The sequence below is a fragment of the Bombina bombina genome, chromosome 3 (genome assembly GCF_027579735.1).
Source record: "Bombina bombina isolate aBomBom1 chromosome 3, aBomBom1.pri, whole genome shotgun sequence".
NCBI classification, from domain to species: Eukaryota; Metazoa; Chordata; class Amphibia; order Anura; family Bombinatoridae; genus Bombina; species Bombina bombina.
This window is the reverse complement of record NC_069501.1, coordinates 393,042,965-393,064,091: the sequence shown is the minus strand read 5'-3', so window position 1 is coordinate 393,064,091 and position 21,127 is coordinate 393,042,965.

The following is a 21,127-nucleotide window of genomic DNA, read 5'->3' as shown; positions in this document are numbered from 1 at the left end:
CGTCTCGCCAGAACGCCAAGCTTCCTTGTTATGGATCAAGGTCCAGGGACCCAGAAGCGGCACTGATAGATGCTCTAGCAGCGCCTTGGTTCTTCAACCTGGCTTATGTGTTTCCACCGTTTCCTTTGCTCCCTCGTCTGATTGCCAAAATCAAACAGGAAAGAGCATCGGTGATATTGATAGCGCCTGCGTGGCCACCCAGGACCTGGTATGCAGACCTAGTGGACATGTCATCCTTTCCACCATGGACTCTGCCTCTGAGACAAGACCTTCTAATACAAGGTCCTTTCAATCATCCGAATCTACTTTCTCTGAGATTGACTGCATGGAGATTGAACGCTTGATCCTATCAAAGCATGGCTTCTCCGAGTCAGTAATTGATACCTTAATACAGGCACGAAAGCCTGTCACCAGGAAAATTTACCACAAGATATGGTGTAAATATCTTCATTGGTGTGAATCCAAGAATTACTCATGGAGTAGGGTTAGGATTCCTAGGATATTGTCCTTCCTCCAAGAGGGTTTGGACAAAGGATTATCAGCTAGTTCTTTAAAGGGACAGATTTCTGCTCTGTCTATTCTTTTACACAAGCGTCTGGCAGAAGTTCCAGACGTTCAGGCATTTTGTCAGGCTTTAGTTAGAATTAAGCCTGTGTTTAAACCTGTTGCTCCTCCATGGAGCTTAAACTTGGTTCTTAAAGTTCTTCAAGGGGTTCCGTTTGAACCCCTTCATTCTATTGATACCAAACTTCTTTCATGGAAAGTTCTTTTTCTGATGGCTATTTCCTCGGCTCGAAGAGTCTAAGAGTTATCTGCCTTACATTGTGATTCTCCTTATCTGATCTTTCATTCAGATAAAGTTGTTCTGCATACAAAACCTGGGTTTTTACCTAAGGTGGTTTCTAACAAGAATATCAATCAAGAGATTGTTGTTCCATCATTATGTCCTAATCCTTCTTCAAAGAAGGAACGTCTTTTGCATAATCTAGACGTAGTCCGTGCCTTGAAGTTTTACTTACAGGCTACTAAAGATTTTCGCCAAACATCTAACCTGTTTGTTGTTTACTCTGGACAGAGGAGAGGTCAGAAGGCCTCGGCAACCTCTCTTTCTTTTTGGCTTCGGAGTATAATCCGTTTAGCCTATGAGACCGCTGGACAGCAGCCTCCTGAAATGATTACAGCTCATTCTACTAGAGCTGTGGCTTCCACCTGGGCCTTTAAAAATGAGGCCTCTGTTGAACAGATTTGCAAGGCTGCAACTTGGTCTTCGCTTCATACTTTTTCCAAATTTTACAAATTTGATACTTTTGCTTCTTCGGAGGCTGTTTTGGGGAGAAAGGTTCTACAGGCAGTGGTTCCTTCCGTTTAAGTTCCTGCCTTGTCCCTCCCATCATCCGTGTACTTTAGCTTTGGTATTGGTCTCCCACAAGTAATGGATGATCCGTGGACTGGATACACTTAACAAGAGAAAACATAATTTATGCTTACCTGATAAATTTATTTCTCTTGTAGTGTATCCAGTCCACGGCCCGCCCTGTCCTTTTCAGGCAGGTCTAAATTTTAATTAAACTACAGTCACCACTGCACCCTATGGTTTCTCCTTTCTCGGCTTGTTTCGGTCGAATGACTGGATATGGGAGTGAGGGGAGGAGCTATATAGCAGCTCTGCTGTGGGTGATCCTCTTGCAACTTCCTGTTGGGAAGGAGAATATCCCACAAGTAATGGATGATCCGTGGACTGTATACACTACAAGAGAAATAAATTTATCAGGTAAGCATAAATTATGTTTTTTCTGAACTATATATACAGACCAATATTTTAGCTATAAAGCTCTTCTGGTCAAGACAGCAAAATTCATATTTTTAGCTCTAATCTGAAGAATATCCACCACTGCATTACAGATAAATAAATTAGCAATGCAAATTAATTTAATGCAGTCTTGTAAATCTTCCCTACAAAAAAGATCAGAGACAAGATCAGCTAACGATTCACACCACAAGGCCAGAGCTCCTGCCACATGTTATTCCAATAGCTGGTTTATAGAGATAACCTGTCTGCATAAGTATCTTCCAGAGAAAAGCCTCTAATTTGCAGTCCATAGGATCTCTGAAAGAGGTACTATCCTCTACTTGGTACGCTTGACAAGTGTAGATATAACTCCATCAACTTTGGGAATAGATTCCCATAATTCAGTGTTCTTAATCGGTAAAGGAAACATCATCTTGAATGGAACAAAAGGAATCTCCCATTCCTTAGTGATTATTTAAGGAGCTGGAAATACCTCAGGGGATTTAGGAGATGGGTTAAAAGTTAAATTCAACTGATTAGAAGATTCTTCTTCCCTAAGTTTATCAAAAGTCTAAAAGACATCACTTAGCAATAAATGTATATGGTCCACCTTAAACATGAAAGAATTGTCCGGTTCCAGGTCAGAAATAGATTCCTGATCATCTAAAGATAATTTGCCATCTGAAGAACAATCAGAAATGCCTGATAGGGAATCCTGAAAAATATCAGGACTCTCCCAATGCTGATTAGATGCTTGAGGGACTGCAGTATAATCTGAACATGTTTCCTCAAAGGATTAGCGTTTACGCTTGCTTGGCGGAGACATATCCATTAGAACCTCTGTTATGGTGGAACAAAGATAATCCTTAAATCATGGAGAAATGTCAATTGGAACTTCCTGTGAAAAACACATGGGAGTAGGAAAAGTACCTTTAGAATATAGATTAAAGGGACATAAAACCCCCAAAAAATCTTTCATGATTCAGATAGAGAATACCATTTGAAACAACATTCTAATTTACTTCTATTATCTGATCTGTGTCATTTTCTTTGTAGCAGTTGTTGAATGAGCAGCAATGCACTAATGTTTTCTAATTGAACACATGGGTGAGCCAATCACAATCAATATATATATATGCATCCACCAATCAACAGCTAGAACCTACACCTAGATTACGAGTTTTGTCGGTAATAGTGCTAACGAGCAGTTTATGCTCACCGCTCACCTACAGACAACAGAAAGTGAGCGGAGAGCAAAATTTTGCTCCACATCTCACCTCAATACCAGCGCTGCTTACGGTAGCGGTGAGCTGGCAAAACATGCTCGTGCACGATTTCCCCATAGGAATCAATGGGGGAGAGCCGGCTGAAGAAAAACCAAACACCTGCAAAAAAGCAGCGTAAAGCTCCTAATGCAGCCCCATTGATTCCTATGGGGAAATACATTTTATGTCTACACCTACCACCCTAACATGAACCCCGAGTCTAAACACCCCTAATCTTATACTTATTAACCCCTAATCTGCCGCCTCCGACATCGCTGACACCTGCATTATATTATTAACCCCTAATCTTCCGCTCCGGACACTGCCGCCACTTACATTATATGTATTAACTCATAATCTGCTGTCCCCAACATCGCTGACACCTACATTATATTTATTAACCCTTAATCGGCCACCCCCAATGTCGCCGCAACCTACCTACACTTATTAACCCCTAATCTGCCGCCCCCAATGTCGCCGCCACTATATTAAAGTTATTAACCCCTAAATCTAAGTCTAACCCTAACACCCCCTAACTTAAATATAATTTAAATATATCTAAATAAAATTAATACAATTAACTAAATTATTCCTATTTAAAACTAAATACTTAAACGGCTAGATTTAGAGTTTTGCGTTAGAGGGGGTGCGTAAGCTACGCGTGGTTTATTTCTGACGCACTGAGTTTTTTTACGCTGGTATTTAGAGTTAATAAACAACCTTCTAACGCGACTCCTAACGCGTATATTTCATACGCGGAATCACGCCCGCGTTAGACAGTCTCCAATAGAGATCAATGGAAAATCAAACAAACACGCTTTTTTCACCTAACACTCGATCTCGCGAGAAATACGCACTGCTCGGTCATATGACGTATACCACATAATGCACAACAAGAACACACTGCAAATGTCAGAACAACAATCACAAAACAAAGCACACATGCATTACACATTCACAAGCGGGGAACAAAAAAAATTATTAAAAAAACATAAAGGGAATACGCATATACTTTATGATACGGAAATACGGAAAATTTAAAAAACGGAAATATAAATGCACACTCATACACAAGCAAAACACTCGCATTCAATATTACTATATATTAGGACAAACATACATATACAACACTTCACAAATAAGACACCATCGCAATTTAACATTAACACATAATACTATGGCACAATGTTATAGAAAACGAGCACTATGACATCATCGCATTCTACACATTCCACAAATACTAACTCGAAATGAGCATGCGCAAATTCACACAACTAATACACATTGCACAAATACTAATTACTAACAAAGCACACCTGAACACAATTTACAACGCAAACCGGTACATCATTAAACATTTACACAGGGTATATAAGCACCACACAAGCATGGCTTCTTTGACTGTGTTGATGGTGGGTTTTTGGAGATTGGAGAGTTGAGATTTACTGAGTTATTGTGAGAGTTAGTGCGAGTTAGTGTTAGTGTGAGAGAATCAGTTAGTGTTATCGTGAGTGAGTTAGTGGGAGTGGGAGTTAGTGGGAGTGGGAGTTAGTGGGAGTGTGAGTTAGTGGGAGTGTGAATTAGTGGGAGCATGAGTTAGTGGGAGCGTGAGTTAGTGGGAGCGTGAGTTAGTGGGAGCGTGAGTTAGTAAGAGAGCGTTAGTGAGCGACAGTTGGTTTGGGTGAGTGTGCAAGTGCTTTTTCTGTATTTTTAACACATTTACACGCGAACACATTCAATAAATACATACACTTATCAATAACGCTACATACACTCCATACCCCATACCCTCTCATACTACACTCCATACCCCATTCCCTGTAGTCCCATTCCCTTTCATCCCATTTCCTCTATTCCCATACCCCATTACCTCTAATCCCATCCCCATACCCTAGTTACATTTACTTTACATATCCTCCTTTCAGTCTTATCATACATTTTGGTTGATTAAATACTCCTTACCCTCTTTTATTTATATACCTTTCACACTTTGTTGGTCTTTTTAGTTCTTTATTTTGACCCCCTTTCATTTGGGCACACTCACTTTTTTGAGGAGTACTTGGGGCTTAGTTTAGGGAAGAGATGGAAGAGGAGGGCAGGCAGGAGATTAGTCAGGGGAGAGGTAGAGGGGCGAGGAGAGGGAGAGGGGGAGGAGAGGGAGGGGGGGAGAGGAACAGGACAGGAAGGGGGGCAGGAAGCGGGGGAGGAAGCGGTGGGTGGACCCAGCCACTTGGTTCAAGATGAACAAGTGGCTGGGCCCAGTGGCGGACAGAGTAGGGCTTCACAGTCCGGGAAACAGAGGGCACCATCACAGGGGAAGGCCAAGGCGACTAGGGAGGCGAGGTTTACTATGGAGGAGAAGGAGGTCCTCGTAGAAGCCTATATGGGCAGGTATAAGAGGCTGCAGGCTCAGAAGACCACCCTGAGTGACAAGAGGAAGCTCTGGCGGGAGATAAGGGATGCAGTTAATGCAGTGGGGGGCCTTAACAGAGATATGGACTCTATTAAACATTGTTACCGGGATTGCAAGATGGAGCTGAAAAAGAAAATAACCAGGGAGTACCAACATGCCACAGGGACCAGTGGCGGGCCTGCACTGATTGTTGAGTACTCCCGATGGGAGGAAATGTTACGTCCCAGCATCTCCGAGGAGGCCATAGTCGGGATCGGAGGAATCGATACCGGGAACCTGCCACTCTCATCTGACGGTAAGCTCATTTAAGAATATATTAACATCAGAATGCATTTAAGGATAAGATTAATGCTATTACGCTGTTTAACACATTATTACGTAAACACATTCACAATTACTTTGCGATTACATTACTATCTCGGCTATAGGTTAGGTGTGCATTTAAACAGACTGAAATTCAGATTGACCAGAGAGATATCACAAATACGGTTTGGAAAATGCGGAAATCGTATTGATTGTTAGATTTCAAAGTTGATTAATGAGGCTGCATTTGTAACTCTATTGTAAGCAAAAGCATTTACATCTTTATTTGGAAATCTGATAATATATACATTTCTTTCTTTTTGAAATATACAGAGTCTGCGGAGGAGGCAGCACACCAACTACAGGCTCCTCCTTTTCCCAGGTATGAGAGTGGTGGGGATGAATCACCACCTCGGAGAGAAGAGGCCCCCCCTGAATCAGAGGCCCCCCCTGAATCTGATGAAGAAGCCCCTGAAGCAGAGGAAGAGGCCCCTGAAGCAGAGGAAGAGGCCCCTCAAGCACCAGCAGGCCACTGTGCACCAGCAGGCCGCCGTGCACCAGCAGGCCACCGTGCACCAGCAGGCCGCCGTGCAGAACAGGAGGAGATAGCCGAGGTACGTGTGTTAGTTGAATACATTGAACAGATGCGTACCTCCCGGATGGCAAATATCCAAGGGAGAACTCGGCTTATCGAAGAGCTTAGTGGCCTTAGAGAAGGACAATCACAAATTATAGAAATCCTTACAAGACTAGAACAAGGACAAAACCGTAGTTTACAGCTACAAGAAGCTATGTTCAATTTCTTCCGAGAGGCGCATGCTGGGCCATCTTCTACTGGGCCATCTTCTCCTGGGCCATCTTCTCCTGGGCCATCTTCTCCATCTCCTCACCTTGGTCATCCCAGTACTCCTCCTTCCACTCTTCCCACAACGTCTCCGATGAGAACTCGTCGGAGGGGGCAGTTGCCCCCCCCAGAGACTCAGCCTCAGCCTCGTGGGAAGAGGGGAAGGAAGAGGAAGTATTTTTGAAGATATGTTTATTTCGTATTTATTTAATGTTTAATGGATAGGTATGTGATGATGTGGTTTTCATACACTTGTGGACCACACTCTGTATATAATCTGCTTCTATGGGACCGGGTCCATGGAGGCAGATTGTTTGCAGAGTGTGGCTTATAAGTGTGTGGACAGCACATCATCACATACCTATCCATGTTCATGATATTGATTGCTTTCTGTGATGTGATGTCCAAACTGTTTCCCTAATCTCAAACAAAATGACCATTACAATTATCCATGATGGCATATTACTGTTTGAATGACAATAACACAGCTTAAAGGGACAGTCAGAACATTATTGTTTACAAAGAAAACACTGTATTACGCATTAACAAGTTTGAAACAAAAACATGGAGAAATACGTGTGACTTATGTGCTTACCCTTGTATCTATGCCTATGAAAAATGACCACTTATTTGTTGTTCTGACATAACATTTTACACAATCAATGATGAGCTGTATGAGCTCAAGGTTTTCAATATCCAAATGCTATCAAAATGCCCTCTAGTGGTCAAAATGCATTCTGATTACATGTACTCTTCAAGCTCGAAGAAATGAGCACACGAACCTCATAGGTTTAGCTAGCAAATAAGAATAACCAGAGAACAATGATTAATTGGTGACAAACGTTTGATATTATTTTTAATTAAAAAATTCCTTTTTTAATAATGCAAATCATTATTTGTTTTCTAGACTGTACCTTTAAAAAATTACATATGCTAACATATACTAATATTTGGTGATTGTTGGTATATCTACATGTACTTGTTCAAACAAGAAATATTGGAATAAGATTTCTATTGACGTGTTAAATAAAGTCTATTTTCTTAAAGAGACATTATTGTGTTTGAATTATTTTAGAAACACATTTGTTTTAACAAGGAATATGGTTTAAAGTCCTTTCATGTGTGAATAAACAAATATATGCTCACAATAATATATTTGGAGAATAACCAATGTGGAACTCATACATGATACAGCAATCAACATTTTCATTAAAAGGACAGTATACAATCTTTTTAAGAGAACTGCATGTAATAGACACTACTAGAAACCACAAGATTAACATATACTGATATCAAAATCAATATGAAAAACCTTTAAACACTTTCAAAGAAAATCGGTTTATCTATCCTGAAAAGATAGCTGTAAAGCCCATTCAAAGTGTAAAATAACACAATACCCCTTCATTAGCATATGAAAAGACTCTTTACACAAATAGGAGCAAGCTGGAGAAGGTAGTTGATGGTACTCACATCAAACTTTGAGGCTAGGCGATGAGTCAGAAAATTAATTAAATGTTATTTGAACATAAGCAAAAGTAGACATGTATTTGGTTAAAAATTAAACACAACACAGTTTTTTTTCTAAAAAAAGGAACATATTGTTGACAAACATATTAAACAAGATGGACTATATTTAGGGATTTGCACTTGCCTCGAAATATCTTATGCATGAAAACATTTTGCTTTCATTCGTTTATTCAACCAGACATCCATCAAAAGAGAATGTTGTGTTCTTTATCAGCTATGGGTCAACAATGTTACATGATGCACACAATACATACTCGCCATGGTTTTAAACTTGTCTTCTCATTCACAAACATGGGTTACATGCAAAATCAAATATTGCGGGACTACGTAATACATTCAGACGCTTTTTACACCTTTGCATGTGACGTCTTAATTAACATGGCGCATCCTTGATCGCGTCAAAACGCCATCCAATAAAAGGCGCATCCTTGATCGCGTAAATACCCCATCCAATAAAAGGCGCATCCTTGATCGCGTAAAAACGCCATCCAATAAAAGGCGCATCCTTGATCGCGTTTAAAACGCCATCCAATAAAAGGTGCATCCTTGATCGCGTAAAAACGCCATCCAATAAAAGGCGCATCCTTGATCACGTAAAAACGTCATCCAATACAAGGAATCATTGGACAGCCTGGCAGGTGACGTCTTAAGCAACATGGCGCATCAGAGATCGATGAAAAAACGAAGACAATACAAGGACTCAGTTGATAGCTTGGCATATCAATAAGAAACGTATTTATATTTTAGCAACTAGTATGTGTCTACATTGCTATCTAGGAATGTCACGCTAGATAACAAAATACTGTGATATATGAAATAGAATACATTATAGAAAATAAGGAGATATTTCATTAGAAGCAGAGGATTTTTAACTAAACTATTTAGCAAGCAGCATTTTTTAAATAGACATGAAAACAATATTTTAAGGTTACACGATTATGTACGACATTGCAATTTGAAATACATTGTAACAATAAATGTAAATCTTTGGATTATTGTGTTTCATGTCCCTTTAACTGAGAATTAATGCTAGGAGATGCATTTAGAAAATAGGGATGTGTTAGATATTATATGTTAAAGGGACAGTCAACCCCAGAAAATGTGATGCTTAAAATATAGCTAATCCCTTTATTACACATTACTCATTTTTGAACATCAAACACAGTTATATATTAATATACTTTTGACTTCTGTTATTATCTTGTATCTAAGCTTCTGCTGACTGCCCCATTATTTCTGTTCTTTTGACAGACATGCAGTTTAGCCAATCAATGCTCACTCCTAGGTCACTTTACGTGCATGAGCTCAGTGTTATCTATATGAAGCATGTGAACTAATGCCTTATAGTAGTCTAAACTTATTCACATTAGAGGCAGTCTTCAAGTTCGAAGAACTTAGCATGTCAACCTCCTAGATTTACCTTTCAAATAAGAATACCAAGAGAACATTTAAAAATTGTGAATAAAAGTAAATTAGGAAGTTGGTTAAACTCTCATGCCCTATTTAAATCATGAATCATCTATTTGGACTTGACTGTCCCTTTAACTATAGCTATGGTGTACATCTTTAACATTTAAAAGGTACACATGATACATACATATGTCATTGATGTTTTCAGATATGTTTAGATTGTTTTAGAATAACAATAATGACACATGTATTGATCAAACGTGTCACTTATTCAAGTTGAAATATGGTCAGGCTACCTATAGCCATATATCGTTGGAGAATTCATTTTTTAAAATATTAATCTAAAGATATTCATCATCTAAAATATGCGCATTACACACAGTGATTGATTTGGTTACATTACTACAATAAGATATAATTGAAATTGGAATACATGTGCTGTCAACATTCCAATATTTTTTTTTTCAAATAAGATTATATGTCCTTGTTCCTGTAAAAAGGACAAAAACGCTTTAGAAATGGAGATCCATTCCTTAGCAATTGTGGTCAGCATCACTTAAAGGGACAGGAAATACAAAATTTAGAAAAAATGATCCACAGAGAGAATACTATTTCCATAAAAATAACAATTTACAGAGATTATCTCATTGTATCAATCCTGGGATCATTTGTTAAAGGTGCATCAATTCATGCAGAGTTTACAAATGAACACATGGATGTGAAAGTTAAAATATATATATATATATATATATATATATATATATATATATATATACAAACATCAAGATATATATACATATATAAAATCATTACTATGCTAATCATAATTTTGCAAAGATAAAGCTTTACGAAAACTATATCACGAAAATGAATAGAATTAAATTTGAGATGTAAATATTAAAGTCATTTACAATTGTATTACATATATGATTACAGAAGGACCATTATTTGGTTTCAGGTCCCTTTAAGGATTAACCACATAAACTAGAGATTTCAAACAATGACATGAATAAAGAGGACAAAGAATCGTGGAATGACATGTATTTTATTAGTATGTCAGAAAACATAAACAATTTAGAAAAAAAGAAATGTTGAAAGATCATTAAAATTGGAGCCATTTGACAAGGTAGATGAGTGCATCACAGTCCTTGGAGGGAGTTGACAAGGGCCAACAAAGGCCAGCACAGCCCCATTGGAGCCATTTGACAAGGTAAAAGAGTGCATCACAGTCCTTGGAGAGAGTGGACAAGGGCCAGCACAGCCCCATTGGAGCCATTTGACAAGGTAAAAGAGTGCATCACAGTCCTTGGAGGGAGTTGACAAGGGCCAACAAAGGCCAGCACAGCCCCATTGGAGCCATTTGACAAGGTAAAAGAGTGCATCACAGTCCTTGGAGGGAGTGGACAAGGGCCAGCACAGCCCCATTGGAGCCATTTGACAAGGTAGAAGAGTGCATCACAGTCCTTGGAGAGAGTGGACAAGGGCCAGCACAGTCCCATTGGAGCCATTTGACAAGGTAAAAGAGTGCATCACAGTCCTTGGAGAGAGTGGACAAGGGCCAGCACAGCCCCATTGGAGCCATTTGACAAGGTAAAAGAGTGCATCACAGTCCTTGGAGAGAGTGGACGAGGGCCAGCACAGCCCCATTGGAGCCATTTGACAAGGTAGAAGAGTGCATCACAGTCCTTGGAGAGAGTGGACAAGGGCCAGCACAGCCCCATTGGAGCCATTTGACAAGGTAAAAGAGTGCATCACAGTCCTTGGAGAGAGTGGACAAGGGCCAGCACAGCCCCATTGGAGCCATTTGACAAGGTAGAAGAGTGCATCACAGTCCTTGGAGAGAGTGGACAAGGGCCAGCACAGCCCCATTGGAGCCATTTGACAAGGTAAAAGAGTGCATCACAGTCCTTGGAGAGAGTGGACAAGGGCCAGCACAGCCCCATTGGAGCCATTTGACAAGGTAGAAGAGTGCATCACAGTCCTTGGAGAGAGTGGACAAGGGCCAACAAAGGCCAGCACAGCCCCATTGGAGCCATTTGACAAGGTAGAAGAGTGCATCACAGTCCTTGGAGAGAGTGGACAAGGGCCAACAAAGGCCAGCACAGCCCCATTGGAGCCATTTGACAAGGTAAAAGAGTGCAACAGGCACAACAATAAACCAAAAAGGCCAAATGGCAACAATATCAAACAAATATGTAACATGTGGACGGAAGAATCTTAAGGCAACCTTGGAGCATCTCCAGATACTCCACTTACTGGGCATCACCTTCATTGTCCGTTTCATGCTCTGCTCCAGATTCAGGCATTGACTGTAAACGCCTAATATGGCGTAGAGTCGAATGCTGAACCTGGAGCAGAGTATGAATGGTGTCATTCATCCTTCCCAGGAACATCGAGTTCCTCAGCATGGCCTGCTCTATACGTGACAGAGTTTCCAGCATGAGCCATGCTGAGTCACAACCTAAAAAAAAAATAAAAAAAATATTAATGTTAATTACACAACATAATATAAATTTAGAAAATATACATTAGAATTTTAAATCCAAATCATTCTTACAATCAAATATTCAATATTTCTTCTCTTCACATGAAATATGTTCTTAATACATAAACCATTAAAGGTACAGTTTTCTCCAAAATGGTATCCCCTGTAATTTGTTGACATTGATCCACTTTTCCAGCTTGACTCTATGAATATTTTGAACATTATTTCCATTGTCCATACATTGTAAATTTCAATAGTTTATTTATCCTGTGGTATCCACACCTATCCTTAAAGCTTTTTGCCTTGAGTCCAACATGTGTAAACACAGCAAGCAGAAGAAATTACACTCCCAGTGGTTTACAGAAGAGAGAATGTACAAAAGATTTATATTTTTCAATACAAGTAGTAGTGATTGGTATATGGAGTGAGAGGAAATTAAAGAGACACTGACCACAAATATTTAAAATTGTGATTCCGATAGACCATTAAAAACATTTTAAACATTTACTTCACTCCTATTATCAAATCTAATACATTCTCTTTGTATCTAATTTAAATGCCATTTTATATTTGGTTGACTTTTTTGTGATCAACCTTGGTTGTCCCTGGTGATTTTTGGATAAATGAATCCAACAATAAAAAGAAACTCCCCCCATTCACAATATTTTAACAATTATATGCCTTTCAACATAAAAATAAAGAGACAAAGAGAGCTATTAAAAATTGATAAGAGGAGTAAATTATCAAGTTGATTAACATTGCATGCTATATTTCCAAATTTTTTTTTTTTGGTTCACTGTCACTTTAAATATGTTCTAATGTTGATTTAGAATGATACAGCTGTGCCTGGGAAGGACGATCTGACAACTCGAACAATGAAGGTTGGGATAGGGGGGAGGGATGGGATATTGGTGGCGAGGGCTTGGATGGGGCTGGCGAGGGCTGGAGTGCCGCTCTGGGGGAGCCCGTACAGCTGGGGATTGTTGGGAATGGTGAGTTGGGGACTGGGCAGGTTGGGGAACTGTACGGGCCAAAATACGGGGAGAGCGTCGAACGGGGACAATTCTTTGAGGGACAGGCCTGGAGGAATGGGAAGGGCCGGGAAGTTCTTCTACAGGGGGAGGGGCTTCTACAGGGGGAGGGGATTCTACAGGGGGGGCCTGGGCAGGGGCTTCTACAGGGGGAGGTGCCTGGGCAGGGGTGGGAGAATGATGCCCAGAAGTGGAGTGTCCATCTGAAATATATATTAAAATATATATTAACATCTCATACATCATGATCTCAAAGAAAGGGATTTCAACATGATTAGGTTTTAGATATACTTAGAAGTGGTTTACAATTTATTAACAATGATGATATAAGGATATGGTATGCATATAGGCACTCAAATGAATAGCAAGGAGTGTCTGTCCAATAAGAAGATGATTATTGTGGTTTGTCATGGAATATGCAAGTGCCATCATGATGTCATTAATTAAAAATCAGACATAAATGAAAACATAATACAAGCATATGTTCATGCTGCATGATATGGAAAGGGGGGCAGTAGTGGATTCTAAAAGAAAAGGAATAATCCTTTTTCAAGTGCCAAAGCTGTAGACTGAATTTCATCATGAGAATGTTTACAAACAATAAGACATGTTGGATACATGTTAGATAGCTTTCACATACCATCAGACTCCATGGCCGCCTCTTCCTCCTCCGTCCCACATGTTATATCAATATCTGTAAAACATAACATGTTGTGTACACGTTAATATCAGATATTATAACATATGTTACTGTTGCTACAAGACACACATCAATGTTGCATTAAAGATATACTGATCCAAAGTTAGGATTTACATCATTTTGATGGAGCATACAAATGACATTAGATTTGTTATTCTCAATGAGTAAGAATTTAATGTTAGTGTTTGTATTTCATATAAATTCACATAATAAGAGTACATGCATCATTTGAGAGTTCTCATGTGTGTATCACTTCATGATTGTTTACACAATTTATAAGAAAAACAAACATATGTTATCCATCTTCTGAACAACAAAGGTGTAGACTAAGAAGCTTTGAGATATTAATCTTTCAATATTTAAATAAATTAGAGATATAATCATAGTACTAAATTATATGTTTGATTCAAATGTAATGCTTCATCAGAATCATGATCATAATATAGATTACAAATACACCTTCAATGACATATGAATGAGTCAATGGACTTACCAGAATGCTTGGAAACAATTTCCAAGTCGGTGCTGGATCCCCCCGGGCTCCCAACAAGAACTAGATCAATGAATGATATAGATATATATTAGAAAACACAGTTTGGACATCACTAAGTCACATCATTATCGATTTTTACAAAAATTATACTTAGAACTGAGAACAATAGAGCACTAATCTGAAGAATAAATGCATGAGTGAATCCAGGTTATTCTGAATAAAAAGATGTCTTTAACATATGTTTAATTTCTGACTATATTAGACACACAAATCAACTCATATGATTATATTGCATATCTAAATATACCCATTGATCAATGTTTTTAAACGAATACACACAAACAACATTTTAAATAAAAATGGGTGATAAATCAAACCAAAGAAATGTGTCATATCCATCCATTTGTGCAATTGATCACAATGCAAATCACAAGTTATTCATCCAAATATGTAATCATGGTGCTGTTAGGGTATAATTATATCTATAAAGTAAGTCCAAGACTGAATATGTCATTTAGATATCAATATTGTTTCATCCAAACAATGTAATGAGGAATGAATCAATTGATTATTAAAGGGACACTGACATCAATTTGGTTAAAACATTGATTTTTGAATAAAATGAATGTTTTAGTTAATTTGACATTTACTCCTATAATTTTTATGTTATTTTATTTTAATGCAACTTTGACATTTTTTAGCTCATTAAATATTGCTTGTTGAAGGTATACAACAATCATCAATTACAACCCAGGTTGGTCACCAAAAATGGACCTGCATCTAAAATTACAGTATTGCTTTTAAAATTAAGATAACAAGAGAATGTTTTAAATATGATTATAGGAGTAAATAAAAATCTTTATTGATATTGCATGCTCTATGTGAACGACAACAGAAATAATATGTGGTCAGTGTCCCTTTAAGATTTTAATATATTAATGTTTCAATTTTGCTGTTAATGAATTTTAAGAAACATATGTTGATGTAATGAATGGTATTGAGCATGCAATATCAATAAAAACTTTAATTTAAGAATCTCAAAAATATTCTTTAATTATCCTCTCTTAAAGGGACATGAAGCGCACAATGTGTTTTTGGATTAATTGTTCAATTAAATCCAGCATGTGATTGAAAAATATCGAAAATCACGTGTATAAATCCGTGATTCTGAAATTTTGTTTTCATGTCCCTTAAATGATAACAACCCAAAAACGTATGTAATGTATATTGTTAAAATATTAACATATGCAAAAATGTGTGATTGTTGTCAAAATATATCAAAACAATGACAAGCAATACACAGGGGTAGAATATAAATTGGACAGGAAAATAATCTAACATTAAAATGAACATATTAAAAATAGAAGCGATATATTCAAATTAACATAATTTATGATTTGTACTACAATGTAATAAAAACATTTTTTTTGGAATTAAAATTTGAAATAAACACAAAAGATAATTAGAGGATCCATATAAATTTTGACAAATGTGCATGTATTATGTTATGTAAGGTTGTGTCCATGTTTCAAAGACAAATTGCGATTAAAATGAAACATACCATAGTCTTGAGAACCCTGGTCCGAGGGTCCAGCACCAACATCCATATCTGTAAAATATTCAATGAGGATAGGATATCATTAATAATAATCAGGACATGTATATAAAAACGATAAAAAAAAAACATTTAATAAATAAGAATATATTTTAATTCACATGAGTTAATTTTTTAAGCAATTAATGTATCATTAAATCGATCCTGTATTCTTATTTTCAAAACTTTATGTTGTTGACTGTAGGTTTAATTCATTTCTTTAATTTTTGCATTATCATCAATTGATATCTATATTTCCTTGTTTATTCTTTTGATCTTGCTAGTATATTTTGTATAATGTAGAAGATTATAAATAAGGATACTGTATTCTTCCCATATATACTAATTAAGGTATACATTTGACCAACATGTGTAAAGCAATGACAGTTACAGCAAACCCATGTTCACGTGTGTGCGCAATTCTATCTTTCGTGATCATTACGCAATGATTCTAGGCGGAATTGCGCATCCGTGATTTGACCAACATGTGTAAAGCAATGACAGTTACAGCAAACCCATGTTCACGTGTGTGCGCAATTCTATCTTTCGTGATCATTACGCAATGATTCTCGGCGGAATCGCGCATCCGTGATTTGACCAACATATGTAAAGCAATGACAGTAACAGCAAACCCATGTTCACGTGTGTGCGCAATTCTATCTTTCGTGATCTTTACGCAATGATTCTAGACGGAATTGCGCATCCGTGATTTGACCAACATATGTAAAGCAATGACAGTAACAGCAAACCCATGTTCACGTGTGTGCGCAATTCTATCTTTCGTGATCATTACGCAATGATTCTCGGCGGAATTGCGCATCCGTGATTTGACCAACATATGTAAAGAAATGACAGTAACAGCAAACCCATGTTCACGTGTGTGCGCAATTCTATCTTTCGTGATCATTACGCAATGATTCTAGGTGGAATTGCGCATCCGTGAATCAGAATTAATTTGGATATAGTAGTGTGATGAGTATCATTTCATAACAAATTATGATATATTTTCAATTGGTTGTATTACGAGATGGAAATCGTATATTTGTTAATGTTGAACAATAACAAATAATATTTATAACTGGCTTATGCTTAGAGAGTCAATGTATGAAATGGCGGATGATCGGGATATCACGGATGCCCAATTCCATTTTCACTCTGTGACGCATATTCTTGATAACGCAAGAAACATCATTCCTATTTCATGTGTGACGAATCTAAAATCAGATATCTAAACATCATATCTAGCATATGTTGTGAGATCTATATAGGTTAAATATATGACTATCTACTATCTATTTTTAAATATTAATATATTATATAAAGTAGGATATTTACCTTGTTCAGCCTCCATTTCCACTCCTCCCAGGCCAACGGACGGAGAAGCAGCTGCACTGGACCCTGGGTCCTGAGTTTTGGATCCAGCAGCTGTGAGGGAAGAAGAAGAGGGAGAGGATGGAGAGGATCTAAATCTTTTGGGGATCCGGAGATTGAGGAGCTCGCATAAAGTCACCTCATAAGGGAGTAGGTAGAGTTTCCGTGCGGGTTTAATTTTTCGGCCATCCCTGCGACGGGCTTGTACCCACTCCCTTATGAGGTTGACTTTCTTGTGCAGACGCAACCTCATATCTCCGAACCTCCGCATGATCTGATCCTGGCTCCTCTTGACGACCAACACCAATTGAAACTTATTGGTGATAGACTCCCAGAGGGCCTTCTTAACCTGCGCATCTGTCGCCTTCTTCTTGTTCCCAAACAGCTGCGGATAAAACATCTGGACGGCGTGGACCAGTGCAGCGCTCTCCTGCTTGACAAACCTGGGAGGTGACATGCCTGCCGAGTTGCGTATATATAATATATTTTTAATATATAAAAACAAATACACCAGCAGGCATTAGAGAACTGACAAAGATGACAACGTGAAATGGACTTTTATATGGTGAAGTAAACATGAGATACACCATGGGACATGTTATCTGTACATCTGATTGGATAAAAGTTTAAAATATTGTTATCATGTCTGTGAGACCATCCTGACTCAAGTTGTGTTTGTGTGATGAACTCTGGCTGTTCCTTAATGTTTCATATCTTAGTAACTTCCATACACATACCTCCTGGTGGTGCTGTTACTTCATTTTTTATGTAGACTTATTTGTAACTCATGGGCCTGTCATGCGGATATGTGTGACACAGATTTAATATACGTGATCCGTTAAATATTAATGTTTAAATTTTAAATAAAATCTAATACTGTCACATTATTAAATGTTGTAGACATTTATCTGTTTAATATCGGTCTGTTTCTTTAATCCAAATACGTTGGATTAATACAAATTTAATATTGTTTGTATTTATTGTTCATTAAATCAATTTTGTGATTTATTGTGAAGTATTGGCATTGCTCTATTAAATGTATTTATATTGCACATTGATTGTGCACTATTGCGTGACATTCGTCTAGAATGTTTAAAGATGCGAATCTCGTGTTGCAAGTTACGTTTCACACGCAACATTTCAGAATGCGCAATTTCTGGTTCTAATGTCCATAACTTGGATAATCTGTTTATAAATGTTAAAATACAGGTTTGTTTGTTATTAGTAAATAAACCTCGAGCTTGTATTTGTCTGAACTGCTCATATATGTTATTGTGCAATGGCGTCTTTATTTTTAAAGAGACATTACAACAAAATAATTGTAACAAATGATCTGTAGAGATAAAAAAATGTTTAGACTTTAAAATGTATCTCAATTTATCTTTTGATTTCGATATCCTTAACAGAATAAATTTAAATGCACATGGTTGAGCCAATCACATAAGGCATCTCTGTGCATCCACCAATCTTCATCTACTGAGCCTATCTCGATATGCTTTTCAAGCAAAGTATGTCAAGATAATGAGATAAGAGAAGTAAATACACTCTTTAAATCTCTTAAAGGGACACTGTATCCCAAATTTTTCATTCGTGATTCAGATTGAGCATTACATTTTAAGGAACTTTCTAATTTAATCCTATTCTCAAATGTTATTCATTCTCTTTGTATCTTTATTTGAAATGCAAGAATATAATTTTAGATTCCGGACCATTTTTTGCTAACAACCTGGGTTGTCCTTGCTGATTGTTGGATAAATTAATCCACAAATAAAAAAGTGCTGTCCAGAGTACTGAAAAAAAGCTTAACAATTAGATGCCTTCTTTTTCAAATAATGATAGCAAGAGAACTATGAAAAATGATAATGAGTAAATTAGAAATTTGCTTAATATTGCATGCTCTTTCATAATTTAAATTAAAAACTTTGGAACAGTCTCCCTTTAAAGATATTTTGAGTTCATGTCCCTTTAAGGAGACATTTAAAAATAATGCTTGAAAGATCATAAACCTATGCACCTTCCTTTCTCAAACTTAGTATAACATGTGACTAAAGCATATTTAGATTACCTTCTGGATTGTTTTCAACACTGTGAATGAAATATATATTCTAATGGCTGTATTTCGCCGTATTCAGCTTAGAGGGACATTAAGCTATATGTTCGTTATGTATTTGGAAGAATAATAGATATTTAAAAAAAACCACATATTTAGTTTGATTCTCTCATTAGCTTTTAAGTATATATATTCTTGGGTTAAAAACATAGCTACATCGGCTATTTTTATGCCGATTGTTGTTTGCACATAGATGCCTTATGTCATTGTCTAAGACATATGCATTGATATATATTTTTAAAAGTATATTTAAAGACTGAATGTAATTAAATAGTACATTAAAAATATTTTTAATTTTTTTTTGCATTGTTTAAAATTCAATACACAATATATTTTCTAATGTCCCTTTAAGGACCAAACCATTTGGAATATGTTGATTTTACATTGTAGAAATAAACTAAAGGGGAATGAAAATACATATAGATATGTGATGTCTAACCAAGAGGTAAGCAAAAAAACTATGTGAAATTATATTACAAACTAGCTAGAGTTAAATGACCCTTTAAATGACTCCACTAGAACAGAAAAAAACAATCAATATGGCATTAATAACTAGCTTGTGCGAAATATGAAGTTAACTGACTTACCATTTTTAAAGCTAGATTTATGAAAATAAAGTTTTTGTATACCTAAGGAAGATACAAGATCTTATAAAATACATTTAAAAATAAACCACACTGTCACTTTAATGTAAGTGAACCACTTTCCCTTCTTAAAAGTGAAAATAAGAAAGTTGTTATGTCGAATTCTGACTACATATCCTAAAATATAAAAAAATTGTAACATCTATAAATTACACAATAAAAGCATCAATGGATTTCACTCCAAAATTAATTGATAAAAGCTACTTGAATTTAACATTATCTGAATAAGTGGATTTTATAAAAATTAATGCAATACATGATGCCTAATTTGATATTATTCATGTGCTTGTCAAATAGACAACTACCTGTCATGGGAGTCAGAAAAAAAAATTATTGACAGATTATATGGATATTTATTATAATCTGTTCAAAAGATGGTCTTTAATAAAAAGTTTTTTATTCGAAATTTTAAAGATAATTTGTTTTGATTTTTTATATCAAAACAATAAATAGAACAAGTGTAATTCATTACAGATGAAAATCTGTAAAAAAAAACATTACATTAGTTATTTAATACACACGTTGTAAAATATTCATTACGTAAAATAAATTTAAAATCATCTTGTGGAAATTGTAACAAGATATTTTGTATTCTAAAAACAAAACCTAAAATCTTTACCTATACATCATTTCAAATACCATTATATTGTGTAATCAATATTACATTTAAATATCAGCATTTCAAAATATACCAAATAATGCATATAACATTTTAAAAATGTATAATACATATATGTATGCTGAACATAAATGTAATATTTAATGTCCATTCAAATACCTCTATATCAACTATAATATGTATTCCTTTGTCTGATTGTGATCCAGAAGAATCCAATTATGAACAAAGTAGGGGTAATGTATGTAAGCTACAAATATTCGAATATAGGACGTATATTTTAAACATATTTTACATTCTTCTTCCTGTGATTCTTAACTAGCATGCATTGGGCAAACCAACCTGGATTATGCATGGTCTTTGAAAGTCAATTCTCTAGAAAACAGTTTATCTTCAATAGGTGTCTTATTCATCATTTCCAAAATAGAGGACTGAAATACCATCTAAAAATAAAAAAATAATCTAAGTGTCTCCAATAGGATGCCTCCACAGCCTTATTCCATCAAATAGTTGCCACTTACCATGTGAACAT